The sequence below is a fragment of the Lolium rigidum genome, chromosome 6 (genome assembly GCF_022539505.1).
Source record: "Lolium rigidum isolate FL_2022 chromosome 6, APGP_CSIRO_Lrig_0.1, whole genome shotgun sequence".
Classification (NCBI taxonomy): domain Eukaryota; kingdom Viridiplantae; phylum Streptophyta; class Magnoliopsida; order Poales; family Poaceae; genus Lolium; species Lolium rigidum.
This window is the reverse complement of record NC_061513.1, coordinates 7,259,236-7,272,272: the sequence shown is the minus strand read 5'-3', so window position 1 is coordinate 7,272,272 and position 13,037 is coordinate 7,259,236.

Genomic DNA, 13,037 nt, shown 5'->3' with positions numbered 1-13,037 from the left:
GGAGATGGCAGCGATGGCGGTGGAGATGGCAGCGGTGTCGATGGAGAAGCCTTCCGGGGGCACTTCCCCGCTCCGGCAGGGTGCCGGAACAGAGACTTCTGTCCCCCGAATTGGAGTTTCGCGATGGCGGCGGCGCCACAGTAACTTTTCTGGAGTTTCGTCAATTGGTGTCGAGGTTTTAGGTCACGACGACTTAAATAGGCGAAGAGTCGGAGTCGGAGGGGGCCTGGGCTGCCCAGACCATAGGGGGGCGCGCCCCCCCCTTGGGCCGCGCCGCCCACAGGTGTGGGGCCCCCCTGGCACCCCTCTGTCCTTTCTTCGGTGCTCTGGAAGCTTCGCGTATTTCTAAGACTTTCGGCGTTGATTTCGTCCGATTCCGAAAATATTTCCTTACTAGGATTTCTGAAACCAAAAACAGCAGAAAACAGCAACTGTCCTTTCGGCATCTCGTCAATAGGTTAGTTCCAGAAAATGCACGAATATGACATAAAGTGTGCATATAACATGTAGATAACATCAATAATGTGGCATGGAACACAAGAAATTATCGATACGTTGGAGACGTATCATGCATCCAAACCTGAACCCAAACCTATGCCATTTGTGTCCACCATACCTACCTACTACATGGTATTTTCTGCCATTCCAAGTAAATACTTCATGTGCTACCTTTAAACAATTCAAAACTTATTACTTCTTATTTGTGTCAATGTTTTATAGCTCATGAGGAAGTATGTGGTGTTTTATCTTTCGGTCTTGTTAGGCAGCCTCCACTAAAGGACTAGTGGCTTCATCCACTTATCCTATAATTTTGCAATAAGAGCTGGCAACGGGGTTCCCAGCCCCAATTAATCAACTTTCATTAATAATCCTCTTCACATGTTTTACCCTGATTCATCAGTAAGCAACTTAATTTTGCAATAGACACTCCTCCATGGTATGAGATTGTTGGAAGGCACCCGAGGATTCGGCTAGCCATGGCTTGTGTAAGCAAAGGTTGGGGGGAGTGTCACCCTTAAATAAACTAAAATACATGTGTAAACAAAAGAGAAGAGGGATGATCTACCTTGCTTGGTAGAGATAACGTCCTTCATGGGAGCCGCTCTTTGGAGGTCTGTTTGGCAAGGGGGTTAGAGTACCCGCTACCAGTCGTTGACAACAACAAACACCTCTCAAAACTTTACTTTTATTCTCTTTATATGATTTCAAAACTGAAAAAGCTCTAGCACATGATTTAATCCCTGCTTCCCTCTGCGAAGGGCCTCGTCTTTTACTTTATGTTGAGTCGGTAAACCTATTTCCCTCCATCTCAAGCAAGCATTTGAGTTGTTGTGATCAAACTATTATATTGTGATTTGCTTCATCATGTTTTTACTCTTTCTTGTTTAGTACAAGTTTTACCTTGAATGAATATAGCTTTGAAAGTCATCAATGATTAATATGATTGAGTATGCAAGTTTACCATAAGTTTTTAATATGAGAGCGCTGCTCAATAGATGAATATAATTTGTTAAATGTTCTCTGACCAAGAACAAAGTTTGCCATCACCAATTATGATTCCTTATGCACCTTTATTTGTGACTACCTTATACTTGTTTCAAGATTGAGTTATATGAGGAAGTTGTTTACTATAATGTCTTGTGTGAATGAATATGATGCTTCTTGTCCGTATTTTATTTATCGACTCTTCACTCCATAAACATGTGGACCTGTTTACAGAGTTCGGTTTCGCTTGGGGACAAGCGAAGTCTAAGCTTGGGGGAGTTGATACGTCCAAATTGCATCACTATTTTATATCATAATTTGTTGTTATTCATTGATATATTTCATATTGGGACACAATACTTATGTTATTTCATCTATTTTGCATGTTTCATGATTATTTGGAGATCAAGCACGGAGCCGGGATTCTGCCGGAAAAAGCACCGTCGGAATGCAATATTTCGGAAGATCAACTCGTGGAAGGGAGTTTTACCAAAAATCCTATTTTTCCGGATGACGAAGGAAGCCGGAAGGAGGGGCCAGGAGGACCCGGGGTGGGCCCACACCCTAGGGCAGCGCGGCCCATGCCCCGGCCGCGCCGCCATGTGGTCCGGGGGCCCACGACCCCTTTCGCCTCCTTTTCTTCGCGAAACCCTTCGTCCCGAAGACCTAAGCCACGTAGGAATCCTCACGAAGGGTTACAGCCGCCTCGCGGGGCGGAGAACACCGAGAGAGAAAGAGCTCTCCGGCGGGCAGGAATCCGCCGGGGAAATTCCCTCCCGGAGGGGGAAATCGACGCCATCGTCACCGCCATCGAGCTGGACATCATCTCCATCACCATCATCATCATCTCCACCATCATCACCGCCATCTCCTCCGCAGCACCTCGTCACCGCCGTAGCAATTTGGGTTTGATCTTGATTGTTTGATAGGGGAAACTCTCCCGGTATCTATCCATACTTGTTGTTGATGCTATTGAGTGAAACCATTGAACCAAGTTTATGTTCAGATTTTTATTCATCATCATATCACCTCTGATCATGTTCCATATGATGTCTCGTGAGTAGTTCGTTTAGTTCTTGAGGACATGGGTGAAGTCTAATTGTTAGTAGTGAACTATGGTTGAGTAGTATTCAATGTTATGATATTTAAGTTGTGGTGTTATTCTTCTAGTGGTGTCGTGTGAACGTCGACTACACGACACTTCACCATTTATGGGCCTAGGGGAATGCATCTTGTACTCGTTTGCCAATTGCGGGGTTGCCGGAGTGACGAAACCTAAACCCCCGTTGGTATATCGATGCCAGGAGGGATCGCAGGATCTCAGAGTTTAAGGCTGTGGTTAGATTCATCTTAATTACTTTCTTGTAGTTGCGGATGCTTGCAAGGGGTATAATCACAAGTATGTATTAGTCCTAGGAAGGGCGGTACATTAGCACAGGTTCACCCACACAACACTTATCAAAACAATGAAGATTAATCAGTCTGTATGTAGCGAAAGCACTAGACTAAAATCCCGTGTGTCCTCGAGAACGTTTGGTCATTATAAGTAAACAAACCGGCTTGTACTTTGTGCTAAAAAGGATTGGGCCACTCGCTGCAATTATTTCTCTCGCATTTTACCTACTTGTACTTTATTCATCTGTTACATCAAAACCCCCCGAATACTTGTCTGTGAGCATTTACAGTGAAACCTTCATCGAAACTGCTTGTCAACACCTTCTGCTCCTCGTTGGGATCGACATTCTTACTTATCGAAGATACTACGATACACCCCTATACTTGTGGGTCATCAAGACTATTTTCCGGCGCCGTTGCCGGGAGTGAAGCGCTATTGGTAAGTGGAATTGGTAAGGAAAACCTTTACTTGTTTGTGCTGATTTTATTTCTGCTCTCTGCTATAAGTCATTATGGAGAGATCTTCTCTTAAATTTATATTTGGGAAATCTACTACTACCGCAACGGTAGTGGATGAGGCGCCAGGTGAGGAAGTAATACCATATAAAATACCTACGAAAATTATTGAACATGTTATGGATAACCGCTATGAAGGGGATGGAACTGTCCATCCCGGTGATCATTTACTGTTTTTGCATGAATTATGCGGGTTATTCAAATGTGCAGGTATTGCTATGAATGAAGTTAGGAAGAAACTATTCTCTATATCGCTGTCTGGTAAAGCGGCGCATTGGTATAAATTCGCTGAAGAATGGTGATTCTCTTGACTGGGAGGACATTGTGCCTTTATTCTATTCCAAATTTTATCCTCCAAGTGAAATTCACAAAGATAGGAACCGCATATATAATTTCTGGCCTCATGATGGAGAGAGTATTGCCCAAGCTTGGGGGAGATTGAAGTCTTTAATGCTCAAATGCCCCATTCATGAGCTTCCTGGTAATATTATTATTGATAATTTCTATGCAAGACTTTCTTTTCAAGACAAGACCTTGCTGGATACTTCTTGTTCTGGATCATTTACACGCAACAAAGAAGAGTTTAAAAGGGACCTTCTTGATCGGATCCAAGAAAATACTGAAGGATGGGAGAACGACAAAGATAGAGAATCAGGTATAATTTATGATTATAAATGCATTGAAGCTTTTATGGATACTGATACATTTCGTAATATGAGTGCTACATATGGCCTTGATTCTCAAGTTGTTGCAAACCTTTATAAAGCTTTTGCCTCTCATTATGAATTGCCTAAGAAGAGTTTTGATAAGTATCATGAACCATATAAAGATAAAATTGATTCATCTATTAATAAATGTGTTGTAATTGAAATTCTTTGATCGTGTTATTCCTGAAGCTTATATTGAAAAAACTCCTTTTCCTGCTAAAATGAAAGAGTACTCTGTTATAAATAGTGCGGTTCATAAAAGTGAAAAGAAACCTAGAGAACTCTGAAGAACAAATAAAAGTTGAACCTGCTGTTGCAATAGTTAAAGATCTTGTGACTGAAAATGTTGAGGATGGTCATATTATTTTCTGTGAAGATGCTTCTAATATTGTTTCACATCCTAATAAACCCAAACAAGCTAGTGTTCCTATGCTATCTGTTAAAATTGGTGATCATTTCTATTATGGTTTATGTGATATTGGTGCAAGTGTTAGTGCTATACCTTATGAGCTTTACACGGAGATTATGCACGAAATTGATTCTTGTGAACTTGAAGATATTGATGTGGTTATTCAGCTGGCTAATAGAGAAACTATTTCACCAATTGGTATTGTTCGAGATGTGGAAGTTCTATGTGGTAAGATTAAATATCCTGCTGACTTTTTGGTACTTGGTTCTGCTTCTAGTGATTATTGTCCTATCATTTTTGGTAGACCTTTTCTAAATACCTGTGGAGCTATTATAGATTGCAAGAAAGAGAAAATTTTGACTAAATTTGCTAGTGAATCTTATGAGTTTAACTTCTCTAAATTTACTAAAACTCCTTATAAAGCTGATTTGCCTAGTAATGATTTTAAAATGGAGCAGTGTGCATCTATTGTTCTTGTTCCTAATAATCCTTTGTAGCAACATTTGGAGGATAGCGAGAGTGAAGTTTTTAGGAAAGAAAGAGAGGAGCTTGAGGAGATTTTTCTTCGCCAACCTATTCTCAAACATGATTTACCGGTGGAAGACTTGGGTACAACACCGCCACCAAAGGAAGATCCTGTTTTTGATTTAAAACCTTTGCCTGATAATCTTAAATATGCTCATATTGATGATAGTAAAGTAAGTACTAGATTTGGATTACTGCGCAGTTCCAGATTTCTTTGCTGTCACGAATCTGGGTCTAATTCTATGTAGGTAACTCAGAAAATTAAGCCAATTTACGAGCATGATCCTCAGATATGTACGCAACTTTCATTCAATTTGAGCATTTTCGTTTGAGCAAGTCTGGTGGCCTAATAAAATCCATCTTTACGGACTGTTCTGTTTTGACATATTCTGTCTTTTATTTCGCATTGCCTCTTTTGCTATGTTGGATGAATTTCTTTGATCCATTAATGTCCGAGTAGCATTATGCAATGTCCGGAAGTGTTAAGAATGATTGTGTCACCTCCGAACATGTGAATTTTTATTATGCACTAACCCTCTAATGAGTTGTTTCGAGTTTGGTGTGGAGGAAGTTTTCAAGGATCAAGAGAGGAGTATGATGCAATATGATCAAGAAGAGTGAAAGCTCTAAGCTTGGGGATGCCCCGGTGGTTCACCCCTGCATATTCTAAGAAGACTCAAGCGTCTAAGCTTGGGGATGCCCAAGGCATCCCCTTCTTCATCGACAACATTATCGGGTTCCTCCCCGAAACTATATTTTTATTCCGTCACATCTTATGCACTTTGCTTGGAGCGTCGGTTTGTTTTTGTTTTTTGTTTTGTTTGAATAAAATGGATCCTAGCATTCACTTTATGGGAGAGAGACACGCTCCGCTGTAGCATATGGACAAATATGTCCTTAGGCTCTACTCATAGTATTCATGGCGAAGTTTCTTCTTCGTTAAATTGTTATATGGTTGGAATTGGAAAATGCTACATGTAGTAACTCTAAAATGTCTTGGATAAATTTGATACTTGGCAATTGTTGTGCTCATGTTTAAGCTCTTGCATCATATACTTTGCACCCATTAATGAAGAAATACTTAAAGCTTGCTAATTTGGTTTGCATATTTGGTTTCTCTAGAGTCTAGATAACATCTAGTATTGAGTTTTGAACAACAAGGAAGACGGTGTAGAGTCTTATAATGTTTACAATATGTCTTTTATGTGAGTTTTGCTGTACCGTTCATACTTGTGTTTGTTTCAAATAACCTTGCTAGCCTAAACCTTGTATCGAGAGGGAATACTTCTCATGCATCCAAATACTTGAGCCAACCACTATGCCATTTGTGTCCACCATACCTACCTACTACATGGTATTTCCTGCCATTCCAAAGTAAATTGCTTGAGTGCTACCTTTAAACAATTCAAAATTTATCACCTCTGATTTGTGTCAATGTTTTATAGCTCATGAGGAAGTATGTGGTGTTTATCTTTCAATCTTGTTGGGCAACTTTCACCAATGGACTAGTGGCTTCATCCGCTTATCCAATAATTTTGCAAAAAGAGCTGGCAATGGGATTCCCAGTCCCAAATTAATTAACAAAAATAGACACTCCTCCATGGTATGTGATTGTTGGACGGCACCCGAAGGATTCGGTTAGCCATGGCTTGTGTAAGCAAAGGTTGGGAGGAGTGTCATCATAATAAAACTAAAATAAAAAGGCACTCCTTCATGGTATGAGATTGTTGGCAGGCACCCGAGGATTCGGTTAGCCATGGTTTGTGAAAGAAAGGTTGGAAGGAGTGCCATCCAAAAATAAAATAAAATGGGAGCCGCTCTTTGAAGGTTTGTCTGGCAAGGGGGTTAGAGTACCCGCTACCATTCGTTGACAACAACATACACCTCTCAAAACTTTATTTTTATGCTCTCTTTATGTTTTCAAAATCAAAGCTCTAGCACAAATATAGCAATCGATGCTTTCCTCTTTGAAGGACCATTCTTTTTACTTTTATGTTGAGTCGGTTCACCTATCTCTCTCCACCTCAAGAAGCAAACATTTGTGTGAACTATGCATTGATTCTTACATACTTGCTTATTGCATTTGTTATATTGCTTTGCATTGACAATTATCCATGAGATATATATGTTATAAGTTGAAAGCAACCGCTGAAACTTCATCTTCCTTTGTGTTGCTTCAATGCCTCTACTTTGAATTATTGCTTTATGAGTTAACTCTTATGCAAGACTTATTGATGCTTGTCTTGAAGTACTATTCATGAAAAGTCTTTGCTTTATGATTCACTTGTTTACTCATGTCATTACCATTGTTTTGATCGCTGCATTCATTACATATGTTTACAAATAGTATGATCAAGGTTATGATGGCATATCACTTCAGAAATTATCTTTGTTATCGTTTTACCTGCTCGGGACGAGCGAGAACTAAGCTTGGGGATGCTTGATACGTCTCCGACGTATCGATAATTTCTTATGTTCTATGCCATATTATTGATAATACCTACATGTTTTATGCACACTTTATGTCATATTCGTGCATTTTCTGGAACTAACCTATTAACAAGATGCCGAAGTGCCAGTTGCGGTTTTCTGCTGTTTTTGGTTTCGAAATCCTAGTAACGAAATATTCTCGGAATCGGACGAAATCAAGACCCAGGTTCCTATTTTCACCGGAAGCATCCAGAACACCCGGGAAGGACCAGAGGGGGGGCACTGGGCCCCCAGACCATAGGCCGGCGCGGCCCAGGCCCTGGCCGCGCCGCCATATGGTGTGGCCACCCCTTCAGCCCTCCTGCGCCGCCTCTTCGCCTATTTAAAGCCTCCGTCGAGAAAACCCTGATACGAAGAACCACGATACGGAAAACCTTCCAGAGCCGCCGCCATCGCGAAGCCAAGATCTGGGGACAGGAGTCTCTGTTCCGGCACCCTGCCGGAGCGGGGAAGTGCCCCCGGAAGGCTTCTCCATCGACACCGCTGCCATCTCCACCGCCTTCTTCATCACCGCTGCTGCTCCCATGAGGAGGGAGTAGTTCTCCATCGAGGCTCGGGGCTGTACCGGTAGCTATGTGGTTCATCTCTCTCCTATGTGCTTCAATACAATAATCTCATGAGCTGCCTTACATGATTGAGATTCATATGATGATGCTTGTAATCTAGATGTCATTATGCTAGTCAAGTGAGTTTTACTTATGTGATCTCCAGGAGACTCCTTGTCCCACGTGTGTAAAGGTGACAGTGTGTGCACCGTGTGGGTCTCTTAGGCCATATTTCACAGAATACTTACTCAATGTTGAATGGCATAGTGAGGTGCTTATTTATATCTCTTTATGATTGCAATGTGTTTGTATCACAATTTATCTATGTGCTACTCTAGTGATGTGTTATTAAAGTAGTTTTATTCCTCCTGCACGTGTGCAAAGGTGACGAGTGTGTGCACCGTGTTAGTACTTGGTTTATGCTATGATCATGATCTCTTGTAGATTGCGAAGTTAACTATTGCTATGATAATATTGATGTGATCTATTCCTCCTACATATGCATGAAGGTGACAGTGTGCATGCTATGTTAGTACTTGGTTTAGTCTTTTGATCTATCTTACACTAAAGGTTACTAAAATATGAGCATTATTGTGGAGCTTGTTAACTCCGGCATTGAGGGTTCGTGTAATCCTACGCAATGTGTTCATCATCCAACTAGAGTGTAGAGTATGCATTTATCTGTTCTGTTATGTGATCAAAGTTGAGAGTGTCCACTAGTGAAAGTCTAATCCCTAGGCCTTGTTCCTAGATACTGCTATCGCTGCTTGTTTACTGTTTTACTGCGTTACTACTGCTTGTTTACTGTCCTGGGCAAAGCACTTCTCTGGTGCCGTTGCTACTACTTATTCATACCACCTGTATTTCACTATCTCTTCGCCGAACTAGTGCACCTATTAGGTGTGTTGGGGACACAAGAGACTTCTTGCTTTGTGGTTGCAGGGTTGCATGAGAGGGATATCTTTGACCTCTTCCTCCCTGAGATCGATAAACCTTGGGTAATCCACTTAAGGGAAACTTGCTGCTGTTCTACAAACCTCTGCTCTTGGAGGCCCAACACTGTCTACAAGAATAGAAGCTCCCGTAGACATCAATGCCCGGTATGCACTGCATTGCGTTATAAGATCAGAGGCGATGACCCTGGTGACGATGTTGAGGGCCAGAAACCCAGGAAGAGGGTTCCCGCCAAGGTGATGTGGTATGCTCCTATAATACCACGGTTGAAACGTCTGTTCGGGAACAAAGAGCATGCCAAGTTGTTGCGATGGCACAAAGAGGACCGTAAGTCGGACGGGGAGTTGAGACACCCCACGGATGGAACGCAATGGAGAAAGATCGACGGAGAGTTCAAAGATTTTGCAGTCGACGCAAGGAACATAAGATTTGGTCTAAGTACAGATGGCATGAATCCTTTTGGCGAGCAGAGCTCCATCCATAGCACCTGGCCCGTGACTCTATGCATCTACAACCTTCCTCCTTGGTTGTGCATGAAGCGGAAGTTCATTATGATGTCAGTGCTCATCCAAGGTCCGAAGCAACTCGGCAACGACATCGATGTGTACCTAAGGCCATTAGTTGATGAACTTTTACAGTTGTGGGGCAGACCTGGTGTACGTGTGTGGGATGAGCACAAAGAAGAGGAATTTGACCTACGAGTGTTGCTTTTCGTAACCATCAACGATTGGCCTGCTCTTAGTAACCTTTCGGGGCAGACAAATAAGGGATACAATGCTTGCACGCACTGCTTACATGAGACTGAAAGTGTATATTTGCCAAATTGTAAGAAGAACGTGTACCTTGGGCATCGTCGATTTTTTCCGAAAATTCATAACGTAAGAAAGAAAGGCAAGCATTACAACGGCAAGGAAGATCACCGGCTGAAGCCTGCGGAACGTACTGGTGCTGAGGTATTTGATATGGTCAAGGATTTGAAAGTCATCTTTGGAAAGGGTCCTGGTGGACAATCAGTTCCGCAGGGAGCTGACGGGCACGCACCCATGTGGAAGAAGAAATCTATATTTTGGGAGCTAGAATATTGGAAAGTCCTAGATGTCCGCTCTGCAATCAACGTGATGCATGTTACGAAGAATATTTGCATGAACCTGCTAAGCTTCTTGGGCGTGTATGGGAAGAAAAATGATACAAAGGAAGCACGGCAGGACCAGCGACGTTTGAAAGACCCTAATGACCGGCATCCGGAATGGTTTCAAGGTCGTGCCAGCTACGCTCTTACCAAAGAAGAGAAGGTCATATTTTTTGAATGCCTGAGCAGTATGAAGGTCCCGTCTAGATTCTCTTCGAATATAAAGGGAATAATAAACATGGCGGACAAAAAGTTCCAAAACCTGTAGTCTCACGACTGCCACTTGATTATGACGCAGTTGCTTCCAATTGCTTTGAGGGGGCTCCTACCGGAAAATGTTCGAGTAGCCATTGTGAAGCTATGTGCATTCCTCAATGCAATCTCTCAGAAGGTAATCAATCCAGAAGATCTACCATGGTTACAGAACGATGTGGTCCAATGTCTTGTCAGTTTCGAGTTGGTGTTCCCACCATCCTTCTTCAATATTATGACGCACCTCCTGGTTCACCTAGTCGAATAGATTTCCATTCTCGGTCCTGTATTTCTACACAATATGTTCCCCTTCGAGATGTTCATGGGAGTATTAAAGAAATATGTTCGTAACCGTGCTAGGCCGGAAGGAAGCATCGCCAAGGGCTATGGAAATGAGGAGGTAATTGAGTTTTGTGTTGACTTTGTTCCTGACCTTAAGCCGATTGGTCTTCCTCGATCGCGGCACGAGGGGAGACTAAGTGGAAAAGGCACAATCGGAAGGAAATCAACGATATGTATGGACTGCCATTCTATGACTGAAGCACACCACATAGTTCTGACCAATTCCATCTTGGCGGCTCCGTACTTCGAGAAACACAAGAATATTTTACGCTCGGACAACCCGGGGATGCCTGAATCCTGGATTAGAAAGGCCCACATGGAGACTTTCGGTAGTTGGTTGAGAAAACATTTAATGAATGACAATGATGTTGTAGATCAGCTGTACATGTTAGCCAAGACACCATCTTCGACTATAACGACTTTCCAAGGGTACGAGATAAATGGGAATACATTTTACACGATCGCCTAAGATAAAAAGAGCACCAACCAAAACAGTGGTGTCCGCTTTGATGAAGCAAACGAGAATGGGAAAAAGGTCTCATATTATGGTTACATAGAGGAGATATGGGAACTTGACTATGGACCCTCCTTTAAGGTCCCTTTGTTCTGGTGCAAATGGCTCAAGCTAACAGGAGGTGGGGTAAAGGTGGACCAGCAATACGGAATGACAATGGTGGATTTCAACAATCTTGGTTACCTTGACGAACCATTCGTCCTGGCCAAAGATGTCGCTCAGGTTTTCTATGTGAAGGACATGAGTAGCAAACCGAGGAAACAGAAAGATAAGAAAACGATCAGTACATCATACGATGATCCAAAGCGCCACATTGTTCTTTCAGGGAAAAGAAACATCGTGGGAGTGGAGGACAAGACGGACATGTCGAGAAGATTATAATATGTTTGGTGAAATTCCGTCCTTCAAAGTGAACACTGACCCAAGCATTAAGTTAAATGATGAGGATGCTCCATGGATACGGCACAATCGTAAGCAAACAGGGACACAAGGGAAGAAATGATGTGTAATAATTTATTGTACCAAACTTTGTTGAATGGATCATCTGAATTATATTATCCGTGATGTGTTTGGTGTCCATTTTCGAATGATTCGATTGATTCGAGATACCACTGATGATACATGAAATTTGGAGTGATTTCGTCATACTCCTGCCTAGGCGTATAATATGCATACTCGTAGTCTTCATAGTCGCCGCCGTTGTACTGGTAGTCGTCGCCTTCTAAGTTGTCGTCGTCGTCGTTGCTGCCGTCGTCGCTGTCGTCGGGCGGCGCTCGTGGCTCGAACTGAGGGTAGCGCAGGCGGGGGATATCGCCGGCTGTGATGTAGTCCATGACGCTCTGCAGAGTCCGACCGTACCACCATAGCCGACGGCCGGCCTCGTGGAAGTTCCCAGGAGGCAGACCGTCCTCCTCATACCTGGCGAGCGCCCTCTCACGCCGATTGATGAAGAAGGAATCCCATGTATGCTGGTTATCGGGATGCCAGCGGGGATTCATCCGCTGCTCCGGCGTGAGGTCGAGGTAGTAGTGGTTCGTGATGGCCGCTCGGCGCGCATTACCCTGAGGGACGGGAGGGACCGGCACGCCTCCGGCGCTTAGGCTCCAGCCGACGGGGACGCGGTAGCCCAGTGTGCAAGGGTAGTTCGAGGCGCAAAGCTCCTCCACCTGCTGGTAGGTTAGAGTGGGTACGGTGGAAGCCATGAGAGACTGATGAGAGATTGTAGAGATGTGATAATGCTGGCCAAGCCAGGCTACATATATGTAGTGAGAAATGGCGGGAAAAATGGGAGCGGGAAGAGAGGAGGCGGGAAAAAAGTGGCGGGAAGAAAGAGGCGGGAAGAAATAGGCGGGAAGACACGGAAGAAATGGCGGGAAGAAGAGGAATCCAGAGCTGGTCATCTAATCTTTAGTCCCGGCTGGTGGGTGCAACCGGGACTAAAGGTGGTTTTGTATCATCTAATAAATTTTCGGTGGGATAAGGATGTCTGGGTAAGCTTTAGTCCCGGCTGGTGGGTGCAACCGGGACTAAAGGTGGTTTTTGTGTCATCTAAGAAAACTGTCGGTGGGATAAGGATGTCTGGGTAAGCTTTAGTCCCGGCTGGAGGGTGCAACCGTGACTAAAGCTGTCGGCAGGATAAGGACGCGTGGGTGGACGCACTGCTCGATGAGATAAAGCATGTAGCGCACGACGCCCTGTCGGAGGAACAAGACAAAGCAGAAGCGGCGCCGTGCCTATAAAAGGAGCATCGATACGCCTTGGCAAGCAGACAACC